The 21,885-nt window shown below is 46.4% G+C and overlaps 1 protein-coding gene across 12 annotated transcripts in view; it reads right to left on the minus strand.

The window, feature by feature from the left end:
- WIPF3 (WAS/WASL interacting protein family member 3) overlaps positions 1–21,885 on the minus strand; it is a 68,605-nt gene that overhangs the window by 40,981 nt on the left and 5,739 nt on the right. Inside the window, exon 1 of one of the 12 annotated variants that reach the window (XM_025198961.1) lies at positions 8,964–9,022. The exons of 9 other annotated variants lie outside the window; for them this stretch is intronic. The gene's annotated coding sequence lies outside the window, so the exon portion shown is untranslated. Of the gene's footprint in view, positions 1–738; positions 799–7,836; positions 7,925–8,963; positions 9,023–21,885 lie in introns of those variants that run through there. 2 more of the 12 variants (XM_025198959.1, XM_025198958.1) reach the window with 2 other exon arrangements.

Here is a 21,885-nt window from a genome sequence, read left to right on the forward strand (position 1 = left end):
AAGGGGGGGGAGGGCAGAGCGGAGCAGAGGGCAGAGCCAGGTGGGCAGAGAGCAAGCACTGGGGACGGAGAGGGAGGCGGAGGTGGCATCATCTCCCCTGGAGGCAGCCATGGTTGATCCCCAGGCTCTGCAGGGGACCCCATGCTTCCAGATTCTCACGTAGGGGTGTGGGGGGGGGGGGCAGGGGGCGGGGGGTCTGATGGGGAGCCCTGTGTGGCAGGTCAGTAGGGGGCGCTCCTGCGTTGAGCCACCCACCTCTCTGCGCCCGACCACCTTCCAGGCTCTGAGTGCCTCCCTGGGGGCACCTCACGTCTGGCCGACCCCCTTCCTGGAGCACACCCCCTAGCTTGGGGGTTCCACTGCCACCACCCAGAACTGGGCTTGATTCTGGCTCTGCGCACCTGGGAAAACACAGGCCTAGAAGCCCTCGATGGTACTTGATTCACTTCAAGAACTTGGGATGCTTCCCTCAGTCAGAAGGACAAGCAGTGGTCTCCCTTAGTCAGCCGAACCAAAGGGACCCCAAGGCATAATCTAGACCCACTCCCAATAAGTCTCCCACACTAGGTACAAAGGAGAACTTTATTGGTTACAAGGAGTAGGGTTGGAATAGGGTACATGATAGAGCAATATCAGAGAAATCCCATAGAGCAAACTGGCATAGCTGGGTAGCCTTTGATCACGCATCCGAGTTACTGCAAGCTATATATCTAGTTAGATCTCAGGTAGCTTACTCACAAGTATCATCCAGAGGCAGGTGGAGATTCCCTCTGGAGGCAGGCAGTTCCTTGATCATGAGTTTTGAGAGAGAGAGAGTGGATGGTCCAGCTCTTCTCTCTCTCTGTCCTCACTCCTGGGCAGTCCTTAAGTTATATAGCCCTTGTGATCTCATTTACCTGGTCCAATGGAGGCCAGCGCCTGTTGGCAGTCAGCCAACCAATTGAAATGCATCACTAGTTGCTGGGCAGACTGGCAGTTCCTAGCTCCCCAGGGAGCAAGTCCCTCACCCAGGTACGTGATGCCAGTCACGTAGGCAGAGGGAGCAGGTTTCCCGCCTCCCTCCAGAATGTATCCCAGGTTACCTAAAGAGATAGGGTAAGGTGTGTATCCTCTGCTGGGTTCATCCTAACCAAACTGTCACAGAGCAGAGTTTATGGGGAGAAACAGAGGTGGCAGTGGCATCATCTCCCCTGGAGGCAGCTGTGGCTGGTCCCCAGGCTCTACAGGGGATCTCAATTCAAAGGTGGTCTGCAGACCAATCAATTCAAAGGTGGTCGGCAACCCCTGGTGAAGGGGCCAGAGTCACCAAACTGGTTCCACCAGTTCAGTTGAGGAAATCTTAAGACAAAGGGTCCGGACACAATAAAGGGGTGGGGGAGCGATGGGAGAGCAAGCCTCTCCAGTCATAGAGGAAACAAAATATACAACACAAACAAGATATACAGCAAAATAAAACCAGAAGACGCTTGACACCACACAGCCCCAAGTGTGTGTGGGTGTGACAGTAATATCAGACTTAACTGATTTGGATCAAACTGTTTTATGAAACTTCTGTCCCAGACTCCTTCCTTCTTCAAGTTAAATCCCAGCATACTTTCCAGCCCTGGGCTGGGCTGGGCTGTGCTGTCTGTTCCAGAGAGCAGGGCTGGCCCCACCCTTCTGCTCCCTAGCTGGAACAGTAAGGGCTGGCTGATGGGGGGAGTGGAGGGGGGGAAGCAGGGTGGGCAAGCCCAGCTGGGGATGCAACCCAGTCTATGGGGTGGGGGAAGGGACTGCCCCCACCAGGCAAACCCCAGCTGGGGTCTGGGGCCAGGGAGGGGTGTTAAACACCCCTTACCCCCACTCAAATTGACTGCTGGCTGCAACTGTGGACTACAAATCCCAGAGGCACCTGGAAGCAGGAAAAGTAACTGATGAGCAACCCTGCAAACTCCTGCTGTTCTGATTGTGGACAACAAATCTCACAGACCTCGGAGGCAGCAAGAAGAGGAAGTGAACACACAGCCAGAGCCATGCTCTAGCACCCCCCACAGCTTCTGGCCTGAACCATTGCAGGCATGTGGTTGAATTTCCTGAATCAAAGGTAAATGTCTCTTCACTTCTGTTTCAGTTTAATCTGTGCAGTTTAGACTAACCTGCAAAGACTGAATTGATTCAGCCTCATGCTTTTTGACTGTCTGTACTTAGCCACTGAAAGTAGTTTAAGTGCACTGAACTTCTGTTGTGTTACAGATTTGAACCAGTTTCTGATCACTTAAACCAGTTTGTGCGTAACTTCTGTCCCTAGCCTTAAGGTGTGACCTTACCATCATCTTGTACACAATAGCCATTACCTTCACAGCTTTCCAGAACTATTACTAGCAGGTGCAGATAAACAGTCCATGTTCTGCATATGAAAGTTCTGTTTATCCAAATGCACTTCACAGGTGCAGGTTATGTTTTTGTGGGCAGAAGTATTAGTGCTAGGAAGGCAGGTACAAAAGAATGCCTACTCTTAAGTGAAGGCTGAGATGGAAATCTTATCAGGGAAATGTAATATTCAGGTTTAGTCAAATACTGCATGATCTTCTAATGCTAATAAACAGGAAATGCCAAATAAAAGCAAGCAAACTTTTTGTCTGCTTATCTTATTATTATGTCCTTAGTACATCATGTTCTTTTAATATAAAGTAATAAGATCTTTCAGTTTTAGATGTATATTTGCAGAACTTAACACCTTATTTAAAGATGGGATACTTGCATCTTTCCCCAGACTGTGAATTAATCAACACCTATATCTTTAGATGACAACTTGAAGAAAGTAAGGTAGATGTGCACCTTATAGACTAACTGGAACACACACATATAATTATATATAAAGAGCTACAGAGCATAAGCACATTGTAGAATCATAGAAAATTACGACATCTACTCTGCTTTTCTGCTTGACTTCTGACTAACGTGGCTAAATATTTCTTTCTGCTCACAGATGGCAACTTGAAGGAAGTCCTTGGTCATGAATCCCAATATAACAGGATAGACTCAGAATTAAAAATGTAATGTGCTTATCAGCTGTGGAAATTGATAACATAAAACAATAAAGAAAATGCTATGCAATTAATAATCATATATCACAAGGTGGGCACTCATTCTCTTCTCAGACCTCATGATGCTTCCACTCTCATAAATGTTTTTTAAACACTATCCCATACAATGTACTCCATTTATGTGCAGACTGAACAAGAGCATACTTTGCTTAACTGCATAACAAGACTCAAGTCCCAGTTTTTTGCCCATTACTTAACTAATATGCAGATAACCAACGTTGCAATCTAAGTGTATAAACAGTTTAAATGCATGGGAACTCTTTAGCCACAGTGTATCTATCCTGTTACATAATTGCATAAATCACATAATTGGCTAAATTGAATAGAAGCTGTCAATTTCAAAGTTTCTAAAAAGAAGCCTTGAACTGACTATATCCTGTCAATTATATTGCTATTACCAGAGGAATAAGGGACTCTGACAAACAAGGGAGAGAGCCTTAAGGAGGTGCAAAAAGCTTATAGTAGGCTATTCTTGTAGTTAGTGAGCCTTGTTCACACTGAGTTTAGGTAAAGGCATAACCCAGGGGTCAGCAACATTTTTGGCTGGAGTGCCAAAAATATGCAAACCTCAACCCATGCCTTGACTTGGCATGCCAGGGGCAGATGACAGGGAGCTGTGAGTGGCCCGATCTTCATTGCTGTTGGCAGGTGCACACATGCCTCCAGGCAGATGATGGGGGAAGGGCCAGGGAGAGGCCCTGGACTTTTCCCCACCACATACCCCAAGGCATGCATGCAGTAAACGCTGGCCATGGGGCCCAGACTGCACACTGCAGGCAGTGGGAAGGCTCCAAACAGCTGTACTAGGGTCCAGAGCCCTGGCTTAGCTCTGTGGCGGGTGATGACCACACACACACCTTGGGGAACACGGCAGGGGAGGGGCTGGGGTTGATCTGCTGCAGCCCCAGCCCCTCCCCCACCATCCACCCAGAGGCACGTGTACACCTGCAACCAGCAACTGGCTGGGCAGGGGCTCTGCAGACCTTGGCACAGCAGCTTGCAGTCTCTTGGCTGCCTGGCACAGCCAGCCCAGATTCTGGACAGGCCCCTGTTGCCCACTTCAGATCCCGGGCTGCTCACAGCAGGTGGCAGGAAGGCTGCAAACAGCTGCACCAAGGTCTGTGGAGCCCCAGCCCGGCTTGCTGCTGGCAGCAGGTGCATGCATGCCTCCATTCAGACAGCAGGGGAGAGGCCGGGGTTGTGCTACCCCAGCCCCTTCCCCACTGTCAACCCTGAGGTGTACATGCAGCTGCCACTGGCCACAGAGCTGGGCTGGGAGGCCCAGACCTCACTGCACCGACAGCAGCCTCCCAGGTGCCTGACACAGCCAGATCAGGCTTCAAGACGCTCCTGCCTGCCATAGAGCCTGGGCTGCTTGCAGCCTCCCGATTGCCTTCTGTGAGCAGCTTGGGCTCTGCAGCCAGCAGCAGCTTCCCAGAGCCTGGGCCAGCTGTGGCATTCTGGGCAAAATGGCCTCATGTGCCATGCTCTGGCATGCATGTTGGGGGTTGCCGACCCTCTGACATAACCTTTTCTCAGTCCCAAGGTTATGCGCTTAAACCCTGTACACTTTCCCCTCCATTTCTTAAACTCTTTGGAATGTTATTTAAACGGTAAAGGTACTGGATCTGTGTAATTCCTCTCCCTTTCCAACTACTGTTAGTCCAGGAATGCGGGGGTAAGGTGATTTTAAATATGCATATTTTTAAATTGAGGTAGAAGGGAACCGAGTCATCTCTGGGAATAACTCCAAGGGCGAAACAGACGGTATTTGTGGGAGGAGGGAAAGAAGAAACTGTGATGGCCATGTTTGTGTAGGCACAGAGGGCTTGAGTGTTGCAGAAGCAGGCCCAGAAACGGCAGAATTCAGAGCATGGAGGATTTACTAGTATGGCTCCCTACTGAAGCATGGTTGTACATTTATTTGCATTCTGGGCAGTCTAATTTTAAGTGTCCCAAATAATAAGGCTTGTATTACTTCCCTCAGGAAGCTCTGTCATAATCTAATACTCCTCATGATTAGAATAGATTTCTGATATTCAAGCTATTTTTTTCCCCTTTCTCAATATAATCCTACTGCTGTTAGCTGTACCTGTGTGTACTGTAACTCTTTCATATCTGCATCTGTGAAATACTTGTAGAATCACAACCCAGAATCATGCACCCACCAGCCACACTTATTTAGCAGCCTCAAACTTTCCCCCTGTAACAGCCTTCCAAACCTGAACATTTTTTTTTCTCTGAAAGCTATCAATTTGTCAATATCTTTCCAGCAATGAGACACTTGAAACTAAATGCTACATTTCATGTACCACTACACTAGGTGTAGAAAAGAGGGCTATCTGAGTTCGACTTTTTATCATAGTCAATGTAAGAATCTTCATACTTTAATGGAAAATTAAATGAGGAAAATAAAAATATAGTAGATAACCAGCATTTAAAAGCCATCTTCCATGGTTGGAAAACAGACAATATGATTAACTGTTCCACCACATGTTCCTGTCAAACATCACTAAAGAACAGCTGAAATGGCGGGTACAGGTGCACCACAAATGTCACAAAGGCAACACAGAAGATGCACAGAAACTAAAGAGGCAAAACCAAAAGAAAACATATACACATTCCACAGCAAGATACATTTGGCTTTCATTGAACCACAACTGCAAACACTTTCGAATATGCTTCTCTTTTAAGAATTTATCATTTCAGATTTTAATTCCAACAGAAGCCTAACCATTAAATTTTTAAACCCCAGATGTTATGTTTCATCATGCACAAACAACAAATTGACATTTTCAGTCTGAATTACCTTCTAGAGAACTAAAGAGGAAATAATAATAAAAAATATCTTTCCACATTCAACACAAAATAGATGCCAGTCACTACAGATATCAGAGTGCTTCACGATTTAAGGAAACAATATAAAAAAAAATCACGACGGTTTCATGACTAGATACAACTCAACAGAAAGGTAAATACCACACTCGAAGATACCTTTTTAACATGTATATTGAGCTCCACATGTGTATTCATATGGTTTGACAGATAAAGGTCTTGCCTTACATTACATATCATTTTAATTTTCTAATGCAGGGGCGGGCAATTATTTTGGGCAGAGGGCCACTTACCAAGTTTTGGGAAGCTGTCGAGGGCCGCATGGGTAGCCCAGCCCTTGACAGTTGCCCCGCCCTTGGTTGCCATATTGGGACCGGAAGTCCGACCTCCTAGCCCCTGACCTTTGCCACTGGAAGTCCCTCTCCTTGCCCTGGAAGTACTCCTTTTGGAAGGAAGGGTGCTGTGATCTGGAAACCGTGAAAAAGATACACACACACACACACACACACACACACACACACACACACACACAAAACACATATACTATAACCTATTTTAATTTCATTTAAAAATATTTTTCTACTGATTTCTGTGTTTACAAAAAGTGTATCTAGAGGTTGCTGCATAATAGCTTAAAATACAGTCCTACTGTGTGTTTTGTGTGGGCAGCAAAGGGGTATAAGTGGCGGTGTGGTTGGGAAGAGTGTGCGTGCATGTATGGGTGTGGGTATGGTGGCTGGGTGTGTGCTTAGAGAGAGAGCCATCGCCGGGCTGCCAGCTCCATAGTGCGCAGCTCTAACACATTGCACGTGAACCTCACACAATGCAGCCAGGCAGACCCGATGCCCAGGCTCTGTGGTTCTACAACCCAACCCTGGGTCTCTGCCAGTCCCAGGGCACTTGCACAGGCTCCATGTTTCTGCCCGCCACCGACTTTCCCTGCATTCCCTCCTGCAGGCTTGCCCGCTGCTCCCTGCAGCCCCCCGTTTCCTGCAGTGCTCCCCACGGCCCCCACTGGGGCCCACTGCCTGCCGCAGCCCCGCTGTGACTCCGCCGCCTGCTGCAACCCCGCCACTCGCTGCCGGAGCCCCACACAGCTATGCTGACCACTGTGGGGGGCCCACAGCGCTTGCGCCACCACCACCCGCTGGGGCTCTGCTGCCAGCCAGGTCCTGCCTCCACCTGGCCACAGCTGTGCCACCCACTGGGGCCCACCACCCACAGTGATTCTGCTGCCCACCAGGTCCCACTGGGGCCCAGCTGTGGCTCTGCCACCCACTGGGGACCACCTCCTGCTGTGGCTCTGCTGCCTCCTGGGGCCCGTCGCCTCCCCACATCTCCACCAGGGCCTGGCTGTGGCTCTGCTGCCTGTTGGGGCCTGCTGTGCCACCTGCAGGGGCCTGCTGTGGGGCCACTGCCACTGGGCCTCCACTGCCTACCAGGTCCCACCACCTACTGTGGCTCCGGCACCTGCAGGGTCCTGCTGTGGATCTGCCACGCACTGGCTCCCGCCACTCACTGAGGCCTGGCAAAAACCCTGCCACCTGCTGGGGCCCGCCACCTGCTACAGCTCCACCACCCACCACAACCCCACCAACTGCCGGGGCCCATGATGGCTCTGCTGCCTCCCGGGGCCCACTGCAGCCCCACCACCCACTGGGGCCCGGCCACGGCTCTTGCCACCCATCGGGGCCCACTGTGTTGCCTGCTGGGGCTTGCCATGGCCCTGCTGCCTGCTGTGGACCACCATGGCTCCACTGCCTGCTGTGGCTCTGCCACCTGCTCTGCACCATGTGGGTCCCGCCGGTCCCCGCAGCTGCCACTTCCTCCACTGCTCCCCACAGCCCCCCTGCCACTGCACCGCTCCATGCAGTCCCCGCTGCTCCCTGCAACCACCACTTCCGGCCAATCTTACCTTCTCCTCCCTCTGAATGGAAAATAAACAGCTCCAGGGGCATGGGGCCAGAAGCCGCAGAAGCTTCTGGTTGGGGGCTGAGGGTGGGAAGGGGGTTGGGGGCTGGGTGGAGCCAGGCTAGCCTTGTTGCTCAGCCACAGGCTCCCACTGGGTCCTCCCACTGGGTCCTGCTGCCGCTGTCCACCTGTCATCTTTGACAGGTGGCCATGGGGAGATACAAATTAATTTTCTAAAATTTTTAAAGGCCCTGCAGGTTGGATAGAATGGGCTGGCAGGCCGCATCCGGCCCGCGGGCCGTATTTTGCCCAACCCTGTTCTAATGTGTAGTATCTAAGTCCATCAAAATTACTGGAACAAAATCTTCTCTTATTTACTGTTACTTTATATTTACACTACTGCAGCTTAGAGTAGTGTAAATATAGAGTAAAAAAAAGAAAAAAAAGGCTCTTCTTGAAGTCCATTAGACTTCTGCTCAAATAAGAACCAGTGCCTTAACAGAAAATACTACAATACAGTTAAATAAACCAATCAAACTAAATCTTACTTTTAATATAAAGTATTTTCACAAGGTTTTATCCACTCAAGAGCTCCACCATTTTCTCCTAGCACTGAACTCGGCATATGGCCCTTGGAAAAGATAAGTTCACTGAAACTCCCACTCCATCAGAAGCCTGGCTAGTTAGTAGTGATCAAAAGCAGCATGTATCTGGGAAGGGACTTAATATTGAAACCTAGATGATGCACTGACTCAGCACACACCTCCAGCAGGATTAGGATACAGCTCAGGCTGCAATTTAAAGCTGCTATCCCCATTCAAAGGTGGAGTTGCAAATGCTGCCTTCTCTCCTCAGGCATGACTCTACTTTGGGGTGTAGCTTCCTTTGTTGAAGCAGAGGGCCTCAATTTGCACCTATATACCCACAGCCAGGAAGCAAGCAAGCAAGCTTACTAACTGGAATGGATTTCCATAACAAAAAGATTCCCTCCTGTCTAAAGGAGCAAAGGAGAAAAAAATCATTACATTCTGGTTGATAAACTTGTATCAGAGACCTCCCCTCTCCTCCCGCCCCAAACAAAGAAGGAAGAGAGAGAGCAATTTAGTCTGACACCAATAAAATAAAACTTATCTTTGTAAGAGTTCCCTTTGTATACAGGAAGCATTCAAAAGAGAAACACCTTTCTGCTTCAGTGCTAGACATATAAGCAATAATTAATTGGATCCCTAAGCTAGTAAAGTTAATCATTGGCCTGAGTTAAAGAAAGGGCAAGTTTAGTGAAAGTTCAAGGCCACTGCCACATCTGAAGAAGACTTTTATCATCCAAGTGTTTTAGCAAGAGCAGCACTTGAGCCCTCTAATTTAGAAGCTACAAAGCCTTTGAAGTTTCATTTAAAGTTGTATTATCTTTCCAAAAAAGTTGTTTGTTTTTCAGTTCTGCACCAGCGGAAAGATTGTACTGGGGAATTACATTTTGACAAAGTTAGAAAACATACATACACACAACACACTCACCCATGTATATGGGCTGGATGAATGGCATGGGGCTGGCCTGCAGGGCTAGATCCAGCATGGGATCAGAGCACAGGGTTGATCTGTGGGTTTAATCTGCCCTGCATGGCTCCCCACAGGTTAGGAAGTTTGGCAGCAGGGGAACAATGGCAGTGCTAATTCCCATGGCTTCTAGAGCTGCTTCCAGAGCTATGGCAATTAATACTGCCACCAATTATCTTGCTACCAAATGCACAGGCTGGATGATGAGCACCACTGGTGGGTGTGTGTGTGTGTGTGTGTGTGTGTGTGTGTACACACACACACACATATATACATACATACACACACGAGTATATGTACACACATGCACACACAATGTTCCTATTCCTACGCAGAAGTGTTCCTACAGAAACGCACCCAGAAAGTTAAATAATCAGGTCCCCCTAATGCAGTGATTCACAACCTTTTTAAACAAGGCACCTCTCACAAAATACTAGCTCTTAGCTTGCACTTGTTCTTGACTACAAAAAAAAAAAAAAAAAAAGAATAGATCAATTATTCTGTTGCAACAAGAACTCAGAAAGACCACAACAGGTCAGAATGTTTTTAACATTGGGGATTCTTATTTGAAATGTATGGGTTTATCTTATTAATCCAGTATAGATGTTTGCACACCTAATAATGCTAATATTAGAGGGACACTCTGCAGCACCCTAGCTGAGAATCAATGACCTAATGGAAAGAAGCTCCACTCAAGCATATAATTGGTCTTTTCACCACTAATAAAGCCGTAGTCAAAACCTTGCTATTATATTGCCCTTACATGGCAAATACAAGTCTCTTTTTCAAAAATATAAATGAGCTAGGAGGCACCAGATGTGAACTTGCACATCTTACCACTGCAGGTGCCATGGGACACTGTGGTAGTTCAGCAGGAGACACACCTCCCCCTCCCGCTACCAGATGACTCTGATTTCACAGCAGGGTGCTGGGACACTGAGAAAATTACCTTTTAAGACGGGGTGGGCAAAATATGACCTGTGGGCCGGATGCGGCCCACCAAGCCATTCTATCTGGCCCACGGGGCCCCTAAAAAATTTAGAAAATTAATGTTTATGTGCCCCTGGCTGCCTGTCATAAGGCCCTCGATGGCTTGACAAAACTCAGTAAGCGGCCCTCCACTCAAAATAATTGCCTGCCCCTGTTTTAAGAGATGCAAAAGCTGAAGGCATTTAAATTCCCCCCAAGTGAAATCCTGACCCTATAGAATTCAGTTGGGCCAAGATTTCTCGCTACAGCTTTTTACAAAATAAGGATGTTGGACGAGCCAATTCTATTATATCCTACCTACTTGCTGTAGATTTAATGGTCTCCTCCCCTTTATTTCTTAAACTGTTGTGCTGATTGCCATTCAACAGCTGCTACATTTCCGTGGCAGGAGAAAGGATGAATCCAGTATTCCTATTCATCGTAGCCATGCAGGCATGCTAGTACTTGTAGATAAAAGATGCTACGAAAAGCTAAGCTAAGCTATTTAATAACAGTACATATACTATCATTATACTAATGAACTCTTTATTAGTTTTATCCATCTTTTATCTTTTAATTTAACAAAGCAAATTTTTTACTGATCCTAAAACAGTCATGGGCAATGTTATAAAAACCCAATTAAAGGATAAGAATATACAATATAGTGATTTGTACTGTGCCCAAATTAATCACCTAACTTGAAGGCAACAGAAGAATCCCTGCCCCTACTAAAAATCAATGCCAAAACTCCCAATGACTTAAAAAGATGACACAAAGGAAAAGAATTCTTGTTGGCAATATCTTCTCCTGGACCGACTGTATGGTTGGTATAGACACAGGCAAGCTTTCAGGTATAGTTTCATAGTTGTTAGGGGCTGGAAGGGGCCTTACAGATGATCAGGTCCAGCCCCCCTGCACATAGGCAGGAAGGATTGCTGGGATCAAATGACCCCAGCAAGATGGTCAAGATGTTTTTTGAAGATCACCAGGGTGGATGACTGTATCACCTCTGAGGGGAGCCTATTCCAAACCCTCAGCACTCATTTTGTAAAGAAGTTTTGTTTATGTCCAGCCTGAAGTGATCTTCAATTACCTTAAGCACATTATTTCTTGTCCTCCCTGAGGGGGCCTTGGTGAATAGATGCTTCCTGAAGCCCTGATGTACACCCCTGATATACTTATAGCCAGCAACCAAGTTCCCCCTGAGTCTTCTGTTTTCCAGGCTGAACATTCCCAAGTCTCTCAGCCTTTCCTCATACATCTTGGTCTCCAGGCCTCTAATCAGACGTGTGGCCCTCCTCTGGACTCTCTTGGGCTTCTCCACATCTTTCTTGAAGTACGGCACCCGGAACTGAATGCCAAGGGGGTCTCCCAACTTTTCTGTTGCCTTTCTTGAGAGAGGGAATAGACTTTCTTTGAGCTTTTAGGATTGCTTCCTTGAGGAGCAACCACTCTTCTTGTACTCCCCCTTCCTCTTCAGACCATGGTCCCTCAGGGCCTCGCCAACCAATCTCCAGAGTTTGTGGAAATCAGCTTTTCTAAAATCAGGGATTTCTACCCTACTGGCTGATTTCCCTGGCTTGCCATGGATAGAGGAAGTGATCACCTCATGGTTGCTGTCACCCAGTTTCCCTTCAATCCGCAGGTTGCTCGCTAGATTGTCCCCTTTGGCTAGAGCCGAGCCTAGAAGCGCCTTGCCCCTGGTCAGCTTGTAGAATTCCTGAGTTAGATGGAGCTCCTTGATGCAAGTGAGAAAGCTTTGTGAGCAATCGGATCTAGCTCAGTACTCATCCCACGAGATGTCTGGAGTAGTTGAAGTCACCCATGATGACCATGCTCCGTGACCATGCCTCTGCCAATTCTGTAGAGATTTCTTAGTTGAGCTGTTCCTCTTGGTTCGGAGTTCTGTAATAGACTCCTAAAGTCAAGTCCCCTTCCCCGTGCTCTCCCTGTATCACAGTACCCTGCCCTCAGATTTCCCTGAGGAGGTCTTGAAAAGATGATTTCACTCTACATAGTTGTGCCTGGCCCCAAAACATGTCTCCAAGGAGAGATCAGCTTGTTTGCCTTTCTTCTACTGAATCTGGTCCTTCAGAGGAACCAGCCACACTGGCTAGGGACAGACATTCAAAAAGCCGGAGCCCGAATTGATTCAATCTTTGCAGGTTAGTCTACCCTGCCTAGGTTGAACTGATTTGTAACAGTACAGACATTCCTTGTGGACTGAGGAAATGCAGGAACATTCCTGCAATTGCTCAGGCCAGGAGCTTGGGGGCACTAAAGCACGCCCTCAGCTGCAGGGAAGCTGTGCCAGGGGGGCATGGCCAGCCCTGGCAGTAGCTTGGAGTGAACTGGCCAGAGAGGGGTTTAATTCCCCCCCCTCTGTCCCATCAGCAGGGACCCAAGCTGGGTCTGCCAGGTGCTCCCCACTCGCTACTGTGGCCCCGAGGCAGAGGGAGCAGCAAGGGGGTGTTATTCCTCCCTCTACCCCCACTGCCTCCAAGGGACCACAGTTGGGTCTGCCCACCCTGACTGCTACTGCCACCACTCACTTCCTGCTTGGGGCAAGCAGCAGAATAAGCCTTCAAGATGCCAGAGGGAGGAGGAATAACACCCATCCTTGCCCCCTGCCTAATAGACACTGACGGCTGGCATCTGGCCGTGCCCCCACCCTGCTGGTGCAGCATCAAGGAGGCAGAGCCCTTGATGGGGGAAGCAGCCTCTGTCACAGTGTTAGGGAGTGCAAGCCCCTTTCCGGCAAGGGGGGACCCGCTGCAGGGCAGGCAGAGCTGCGGTGGACTGCATGCAGCAGCACTGGGGCTTGGAGGGGGCCCTTCCTTCCAGCATCTGACAGAGGGGGCTTATTCTGCTGCTTGGCCCAGGTAGAGAGTGAGTGGCAGCAGTGGTGGCAGGGGCAGGCAAAGCCTGCTGCAGTGCTCCGGGGACAGAGGGAAGAATAACCCCGTTCCCTGCCCCTCCCCGCCTAAGGGGCTCTGCAGGCTGGCATCTGCCCCGCCCCTGCCCATCTACTTCCCAGTGTGTGTAGGGTGCAGGGGGGTTGCACTGTGGGGCTAGGAAAGCTCCTGTGGACCCTGGCAGCAGCGCCTCTCTGAGCCCCGGTGCCTCTCTGAGCCCTGGTGCTGCCATGCAGAGTCCACTCCAGCTCTGCCTGCCCTGCAGAGGGGCCCCCCTCCTGGGAAGGGGCTCATGCTCCCTGATACTATGACAGGGGCTGCTGCCCCCATCAAGGGCCCCACCCTCCCACCACTGCAGCAGCAAGGCAGGTGTGTGGCCAGACACTGGCCCGCAGAGTCCCTTAGGTAAGGGGCAGGGACAGGGGTTATTCCCCCTCCATCCAGCATCCAATGGTGGCCCGGCACTGCAGCAAAAGGTGGGAGTGCCCGGCAGACCCAGCTCAGGTCCCTACTGGTCGGACAGGGACCAGAAAATTAAACCCCTCTCTGGCCAGACCCCCGTCCCTGTCTGTCCCTGCTTGGCTGGGGAGCAAATGGCTGGGGCCAGTCCTGCTGGGCTGGAGCAGTGAGCCAAGCCAGAGAGCATGCTGGGATGCTGGGGGACTCAGGTTTAAGTTAAACCAGAAAGGGTTCTGGGACAGACATTGCATAAGCTAGTTTGAGCTCAATTACTTAAGTTTGATACTACATTCAACCAGGTTTATTTCAAACTGAATTCAGCCATTTTGAAACTGGTTTACATGCACTGAATGTCTGTTCTCTTACAGGTTTAAATCAGTTTAAGTGTAATGTCTGTCCCTAGTCACTAAGATCTTGACATTCAGGACAGCAAGCTTTATGGATGACTCCAGCAACACCAGTGCTATGATTAACACAAAATGGTAACACAACTTAAGTTGCAATACTACTTGTATATGTATTCATTATGCATTCATCATGTATTCATTTATTTTACCATAGCATTACTGTTATGCCTGCCCAAATTTACTCAGACTCAATCAACAAGTACCATCCAGTTTCACTTCTGTGTACCTAACCTTATTTTATTTCCCAGACATCAGTGGTTATTTCTAATCTGTCTCTCTGACTATTATGCAATTACCCTACTTCCTATTTTCTGTCTCTTGTGCCTGTCATTACCCCTGGTTCATAGAAAATCCTCTGCTTCTACCTGCCAGCTGCCAACATGTGTAGCAAGAAATGTCAGCATAGCTTGCAAGTTGTATTTCCCAAACCAATTAACAGCAGCAATCAGGCCTGGCTAAATATTTTAGACTTGTAGGATCAGTTGTGAATTCCTAACAGTGGCAAAGTTCTCACTTAAAAAATAATGACAGTTTTCTGAGATTGAAGATTTGGTCCTCTGAGTCTCTTAAGGCTTCAGATTTCAACTGTTAGCAAGAATTTAATAAATCAGACTAGAAAGAGAAGCTGTTGGAAGACCTGACACAGATCTATGATATTGCACAAAAATATTATATGGGCTGAAAATGCAAACATAGGAGATGCTGATACGCAAGGCTAGAACAAACACCTGTTTATGAAGAATAAATAATGCAGTTTTCCTTCTCTAAAAAAATTGATTAGCTTCTGTATCAGCATCCCAATTCCAGAAACAGCTCTACAACACCTACCCTCAAAACAGCCGGCACCTCTGGCCTGTGACTGTCAGGAGAGTGAATTTTAGCAGGATTGATTCTTGCTATTGATTTGTTTCTTTGTTTTGTTGGTAAGGAGGGAGTCTCCCCCCCCCCCCCACACACTTTTATTATTTTCTTGGCTATTGATTTGTGTCTTTGTTTTGTTGGAAAGGAGGGAGTCTCTCCCCCCCCCCCACACACTTTTATTATTTTCTTCTTCAGTTCTTGGCCCTCTCCCCTCAATGGTCTGTCTTCTCTTCTCAGTTTTACCTTGTTCCCATTGTTTTTATACTTCTCTCTTGTGGGTGGTATGTCAAGAGAGGACAACATGCAGGTCATGGAGTCTGATGGGGATGGGGGTTTTCTAATCGATAATTTCACTAGATTCAGCTTAGTTTGCTGGTGCAGAGACAAAAAGAAAGCAGTAGCAAATGTAACAAAAGGCCACTAGGAATACAGAACTGGAAGAACTGTCCTGGATCACTGAATTCAGGGTCATCATCAGGTTGCTGTCATCAGAAACCACATCGTATAATCCTTTCCATAAATCAATCAAGCTCTGCTTGGGTGGTTTTGACCCCACTGTCCCAAAAACCACACTCCTCTGACTATTAGAAACCTTCATCCAATGTACATACATTAATTTATGGTCAGTTGATATACATTTGTTCTTGTGCCAACATTGTTCTTTAGTTTAAACAGTTTTGTTCCCTCCCTGGTATTTACCATTGACGTGTTTATAAACAGTGGCCATAATATCTTTTAGCCTTTGTTTGGCTAAGCTAAATAAACCGAACACTTTTAGAGTATGCCTACAATGCACAATGCAGGTCCCTTTAGAGATGCTCAAGTAAGTTCAGACACTGGAAGCAGTATAGCCATATCAACACAGAGTCCAATCCAGGCTAATTTATCCTGCTTCTCAGGCACTCCATTGTGCAGTGCAGACCTACTTTTCAGCCCTGGAACACATTCGTTTAATTATGCCATGTAATCCGATTGCTGGCTCCCACCCTAGAACAACCCCGGGGCTGGTATTCCCCACCAGGAAATTTAAACCCCTTACCCAGCAGCTTCAGTGTGCCTGCCAGGTACATAGGTGGGGCTTCCAGTGAAGCCAATGGGCTTTTCCTGCCAGGGACAGGGAAATCATGGGTACAGATTTTAAAAGCGTCTCATACGGGAAACCCTTCAGCTCTCCCCACTGGGAGCCTCCGATCCCTCCATGCCCGGCAGTATCCAAATGAGGTACCACTATATCCTAGTACAATGGCATTACTTCCCTAACCTACTGTCACAGAAATATCTTGCCTGATGCATCCAAGACCATATTTGGCTTTCTACAATAATATCACATTGATGGCTTTCAGTTGTACAGTAGTCAACTTGTGTCCTTTGTCCTTCTTCTCCTTTGTTCTTCCCAGCTGATAAGCTGCCAGATTCTAGCAAAAGTTTTCCTAGACTCTAAATGCAAGAAATTACATTTTGTACTACTGAATTTCATCCCATTGCTGTTATTCCAAGCATCAGGTCATTCAGTTTTCCCTTGTATGATACCATCATTTGCCTCTGGATTGATGATGCCTCTGAACTTGGTAGCACCTACAAATTCCATCAGTATATGCCAAATTTGAGTGCTATTGTCATTAACGAAATAATAAACAATATCAGTCCAGACCAAGTGCTGAGAAACTCTAGATCCCCTTTCAACAACTCATTTCTGTCTGTCTAACAGGCAATTACATGCTCACTTCACAATTCTTCTACTTACCCCCATTTTCTCCAACTCACTTAATAAAGTATCCAATAATAATGAGTTATAATAATGATAATAACCCAATCATAAGTAATAATTAATACTTTCTCATCCGACACTACCAAATGGCTTTCTGTGACCCCCTGCGTGATCCAGACTGACCTGGACATCCTTGCAAGGGGAGCGGACCAAAACCTGATGGCATTTAACGTAGAGAAGTGCAGGGTGCTCGACCTTGGAAGGAACAACCAGCATCATACTTATAGGCTCGGCAGTACTACACTCACTAGCACCATGACCGAAAGAGACTTGGAGGTTTTGATTGACCACAGGATGAACATTAGCCACCAATGTGATGCCATGGCTGGCAAAGCTAACCAAACTCTGGCATGCATTCATCGATGCATCTCTAGCAAAACCAGGGACGTCATCCTCCCACTTTACTCAGCCTTGGTGAGGCCGCAACTGGTGAACTGCATCCAGTTTTGGGCCCCCCAGTTCAGAAGGGACATGGATAGGCTCGAGAGCATCCAGAGAAGAGTCACCCATATGATCAAAGGTCAAGAGAGCAAGCCTTACAAAGAGAGGCTGAGGGACATGGGACTCTTTAGCCTGGAGAAGAGAAGGCTCGGGGTGACTTGGTAACAGCCTATAAGTACATAAGAGAAGTACATCAGGATCTGGGAGAAGAGTTGTTCACCAGAGCTCACCAAGGAATAACAAGGTCCAATGGCCACAAACTCCTAGAAGGCCAATTTAGATTGAACATAAAGAAAAACTTCTTCACAGTCCTAGTGTCCAGGGTCTGGAACAGACTCCCCCCAGAGGTGGTGCAAGCACCTACTTTGGACTCATTCAAAAGGCACATGGACATGAACATATGGAGGCTGGGGTGGGTATGGTAAGCTCCCGCAGGAGATGGCACTGTTGGCAGCAGGAGTGTGGCGGCAGCAAGTGACGAGCTCCTATAGGCGGCCGCAGCACTGTCGGTGGTGGGGGGAGAAGGGTGAGTGCCCACCGGTGGTCGGCAACCACCTGCAGACACTGCCACCAGTGGCAGCCAGAGGTAATCGGGGGCCACCAGCAGTGTTGCCGGCAAAGGGGGTGGGGTGGCGAGTGGTGACCACCCGGAGCGTTGGCAGCACTTTTTCCAGGGGGTGCACTGCCAAGCTCGCCAATGTGTTTGAATGTTTATCTTGCTGGGATCACTTGATCCCCGCAGACTTCCTGCCTATGGCAGGGGGGCCGGACTCGATGATCTTGTGAAGTCCCTTCCAGCCCCTAATGTCTATGAAATCTATTAAATGCTTTTTCTGGAACAAAATTAGATCTACTAGATGCATCCACGCGAGATGCTATGGTACAGCAGCAATGAGCTAGTGTGCCATAGCTCATTGCTACTGTGCAGTAGCCAAGCACTAACCGTACAGCAACGGTACTGTGCAGTGGTAAACAAGCTACTGCACAGTAGCGTCAGGAAAAAACTGAGAGGCAATGGTATTGTGTGGTAATGCTGGTTACTGCAGTTATTTAGTACTTGCTTATATGTCTGCTGCATGTGTAAATACAGCCACTGATCTTCATAACTGATTTTCTAGAAACAGGGTGGTTTACCCATCTTTTGAAAAAAAACTTACTGCACTTTATCCTACTTTTCATTTACTACCACCTTTCATTATTTTTACCTTCAAAATTTGTTCTCAACTCTTACTACTGAAGTCACTCTAATGAGCCCTTAGTTGCCTAAATAGCCTTTTAATCCCCTTCTTAAATATAGGCAATTATGTTTTCAGTTCTCTAATCATATGGTATCCCCCCACAAAGTTGTTAGATTTGTTTAAAAAGAAAACAACAAAACAACCTGTAATTTCATGTGCTAATTCTTGTAGTGTTCTGGGATGGAGAACATTTGGTTCTCCTTAAATCAGTACATGGAGCTCTCCGAGTTTTGTTTCTACCTCTGTTGTGCTAATTTCCATTTCCACACTTCCATACCCATTAGCCATTCTGCCTTTGCCCCCCACGTTCAATAGAACTGTCCTTACTGAAAACTGAACCAAAGCATTCATTTAGCTTTTAGGCCATACCAAAATTAACTTCCATTTTTACCCCATCCACTCAGCTTTGAGACTGCAATTCTTATTTATATAGCAGAACAACCTTTAGCTATTTATTTTAATTTCTTTTCCACAATTATCTTGAATTTTGGCAATTCTAACACTAGCCCTAGACATCCTTCTCTGCTGATCAGCCATTTTCAATATCCTGTCCAATATCCTTTTCCAGATAGTTATTCATCCTTTTAGTTCAGGAATCCTTCAATGCAAATGTTTCCCCCTTGCTTGGGACATACGAAGGTTTTGCACCTGTGGCTTAAAAATATTCCAAAATTTCTCCCATATTCAAGGTCTGCAGCTCTTCAGCCAACTAACTACACTAAAAGTTTCCTTAATTTCTCAAAGTTGCCATAATCTCAATTACAGCCTTATTTTTATTGAACTACTTCATCCAAGATTATAGAGCTAGTTGAAGAAAATAATTTCCTTACTACTTAGTAAAATTTATTTTAATATCATAAAAGCCTATGTCTGTCTGCCTGTAACACTTTATTCGCACACTGACTGGCTGACTGAAACAGCCAGAGTGTTCCAAGCGTGGGGGAATGTTGCCATGATTGCGAAGCCATCCCAAGGACCGGACAGAGGGTGGGGGAGCCGGGGCCAGCAGCACTGGCCTTGGCTCCCCCACCCCACTCCCTGCAAGAGGCAGAACAGCAGCAACATTGGCCATTAGGTGGTGGCACTCCATCCGATCCCATCCCCCTCCTCCCCGTCTCCCCCAATCATTCTTGATGGGCAATTGGCTAGTAATAATATAAAAACAGCTTCTATCTTGCAAGATAGATATCTTAATAAGTCACATTTCCATCACTTGCACTCTACTCTATGTATGCTATGTCAAAACCCCAATACAAATATACTAACTCAGGGCCTCATTCAGTTCCTGATAAGGTTTATATGCATCTTTCTATTGACCTAAATCTCACTGAAATCAAGTTTTTAAAGCTGAATTCCACAAATACACACATACTTTACTATAAGCATCTACAAAACTATACATACTATGAGTAGCTTCAATACGATCTATTAAACTACTACAAACATAGACAGGCATTTTCATAATCACCAATGGTATTTGTGCTTTGGAATGTAAAGAAGCTATCTTTAAAAAAAATCTCATTTGTAAAGTAACAAAGAAATGGGTCTGCAGCAGCACAAGCAATTTTCTGACTAAAATTCAATTACAATTTAACAATTTTAAAATTACCAAAACAGCTTCTCCTGGTGCACAAAGCTTGGTCACCTCGTGTGTTCATTGTATTTTCCTTAGATATTTTCACATACATTAATAGACGCACACATTTTATACAGAGAAGAATATATAAAATAAATAAATAAATAAAACCATACTAAAAAGAATACAACTGACTTGAACAAACAATATAACAGTAGCCAGTTTTGTTTTATATGCAGCAAGGAAAATTAAAGTGCGCATATCCTTCTCATTGAGCAATGTTCTGCTAGTTAAGGCAAAATATCTTCATTGCCATTTAATGGGGGAAATCAGACCAAGGGAACAAAGGTCCAAATATGTTCATTATGTTCTAGTGCCATATGCTTCCCCTTTTTGTGATTTTGTGCTGGAAACAAATGTGATACATAACTAGGAACAAAGTTCAAAAGTGATTCAGCAATCATATCTTAGTTTTGGCTTTAATTTATATAGGCAGTTTATTTAAAAGCGAATTTTCATGTCACTAAGCCAGCTAATTTTTACTAGTCCAGAAGGAAGCTTGTGCTTGAACACTGTCATAAAAATAAAGTATAAACTGTACAATCCTTTATCTTCTCCCTCATTTACCAAGACTGATATTGCAAGTGTTAAGAATGCAAATGAAAGATATTCTATTTTCATTATATAAAAATAGCAAAGCAGACAATGCTTTTATATAGAACTAGCAAAGCAGCTTTCAACATTCAGCCAACATTTTCACGTTAAACTATTATGTCTTTAAAATTTTCAAAAGACTTGTAATTTAGAAGTTTTTAGGTTCAGTTTTCCTATCTTTCACTTTCTGTTATCACAAACTGATAGCATTTTATGCCCTTTCTGACTAAACAGGGCTCCACACCCATTCTACACTGTGATAAAGAATAACATGAGGATCAAAACTAAGAAGAATCAGGTTCATCACATTTGGTCTTAATCCAGACATAGTTTGAAGAAGAGTCATACAGGTGTTTGAATTACCAAAGAATGAAAAATTGTTTCCCATATCTTAGGAAAATTTTGTTCTTTCATTAAATAGGGAAAGTTCCAATGGCTCTTTTAATATTTCAGTGTTGACATATAGATAAGCCTGTTTGAAGACATTTAATTACGGAACAGCCATGGAAATTTGAAAATTATGTACTGAACTGAACAAATGTACTGAACATATGTACATATGTACAAATTATGTACTGAACTGAAACAGGGAGAGATCAAAGAGGAGTATACCTCCTCTGCTCGTGCTTGTAGGGAGGCAGTTAGACGGGCCAAAGCTACCATGGAGCTGAGGATGGCATCCCAAGTAAAGGATAACAATAAATTGTTTTTTTAGATATATAGGGAGTAAAAGGAAGGCCCAGGGAGGAATAGGACCCCTACTAAATGGGCAGAAGCAATTGGTGACGGACAGGGGGGACAAGGCTGAACTCCTCAACGAGTTCTTTGCCTCAGTGTTCCTAAGAGAGGGGCAAGACATGTTTCTCACTGGGATTGTAGAGAGGCAGCAGCAAGGCTGCTGGATGCTTATCTTGGCACTCTCATCTACTGGATGCTTATCTTGCTGGGATCCTATGACCCCAGCTGACTTCCTGCCCTTTGGGCGGGGGGCTGCACTCGATGATCTTCCGAGGTCCCTTCCAGCCCTGATGTCTATGAAATCTATGAAATCTATGAAGGCGCCAGACTACCATGCATAGACCCTGAGATGATGCAGAGTCACTTGGAAGAACTGGATGCCTTTAAGTCGGTAGGCCCAGATGAGCTCCATCCGAGGGTACTGAAGGCACTGGCTGACATCACTGCACAGCCGCTGGCGGGAATATTTTAAC

This window comes from Alligator sinensis, unplaced genomic scaffold (genome assembly GCF_000455745.1).
Source record: "Alligator sinensis unplaced genomic scaffold, ASM45574v1 scaffold29_1, whole genome shotgun sequence".
Classification (NCBI taxonomy): Eukaryota; Metazoa; Chordata; order Crocodylia; family Alligatoridae; genus Alligator; species Alligator sinensis.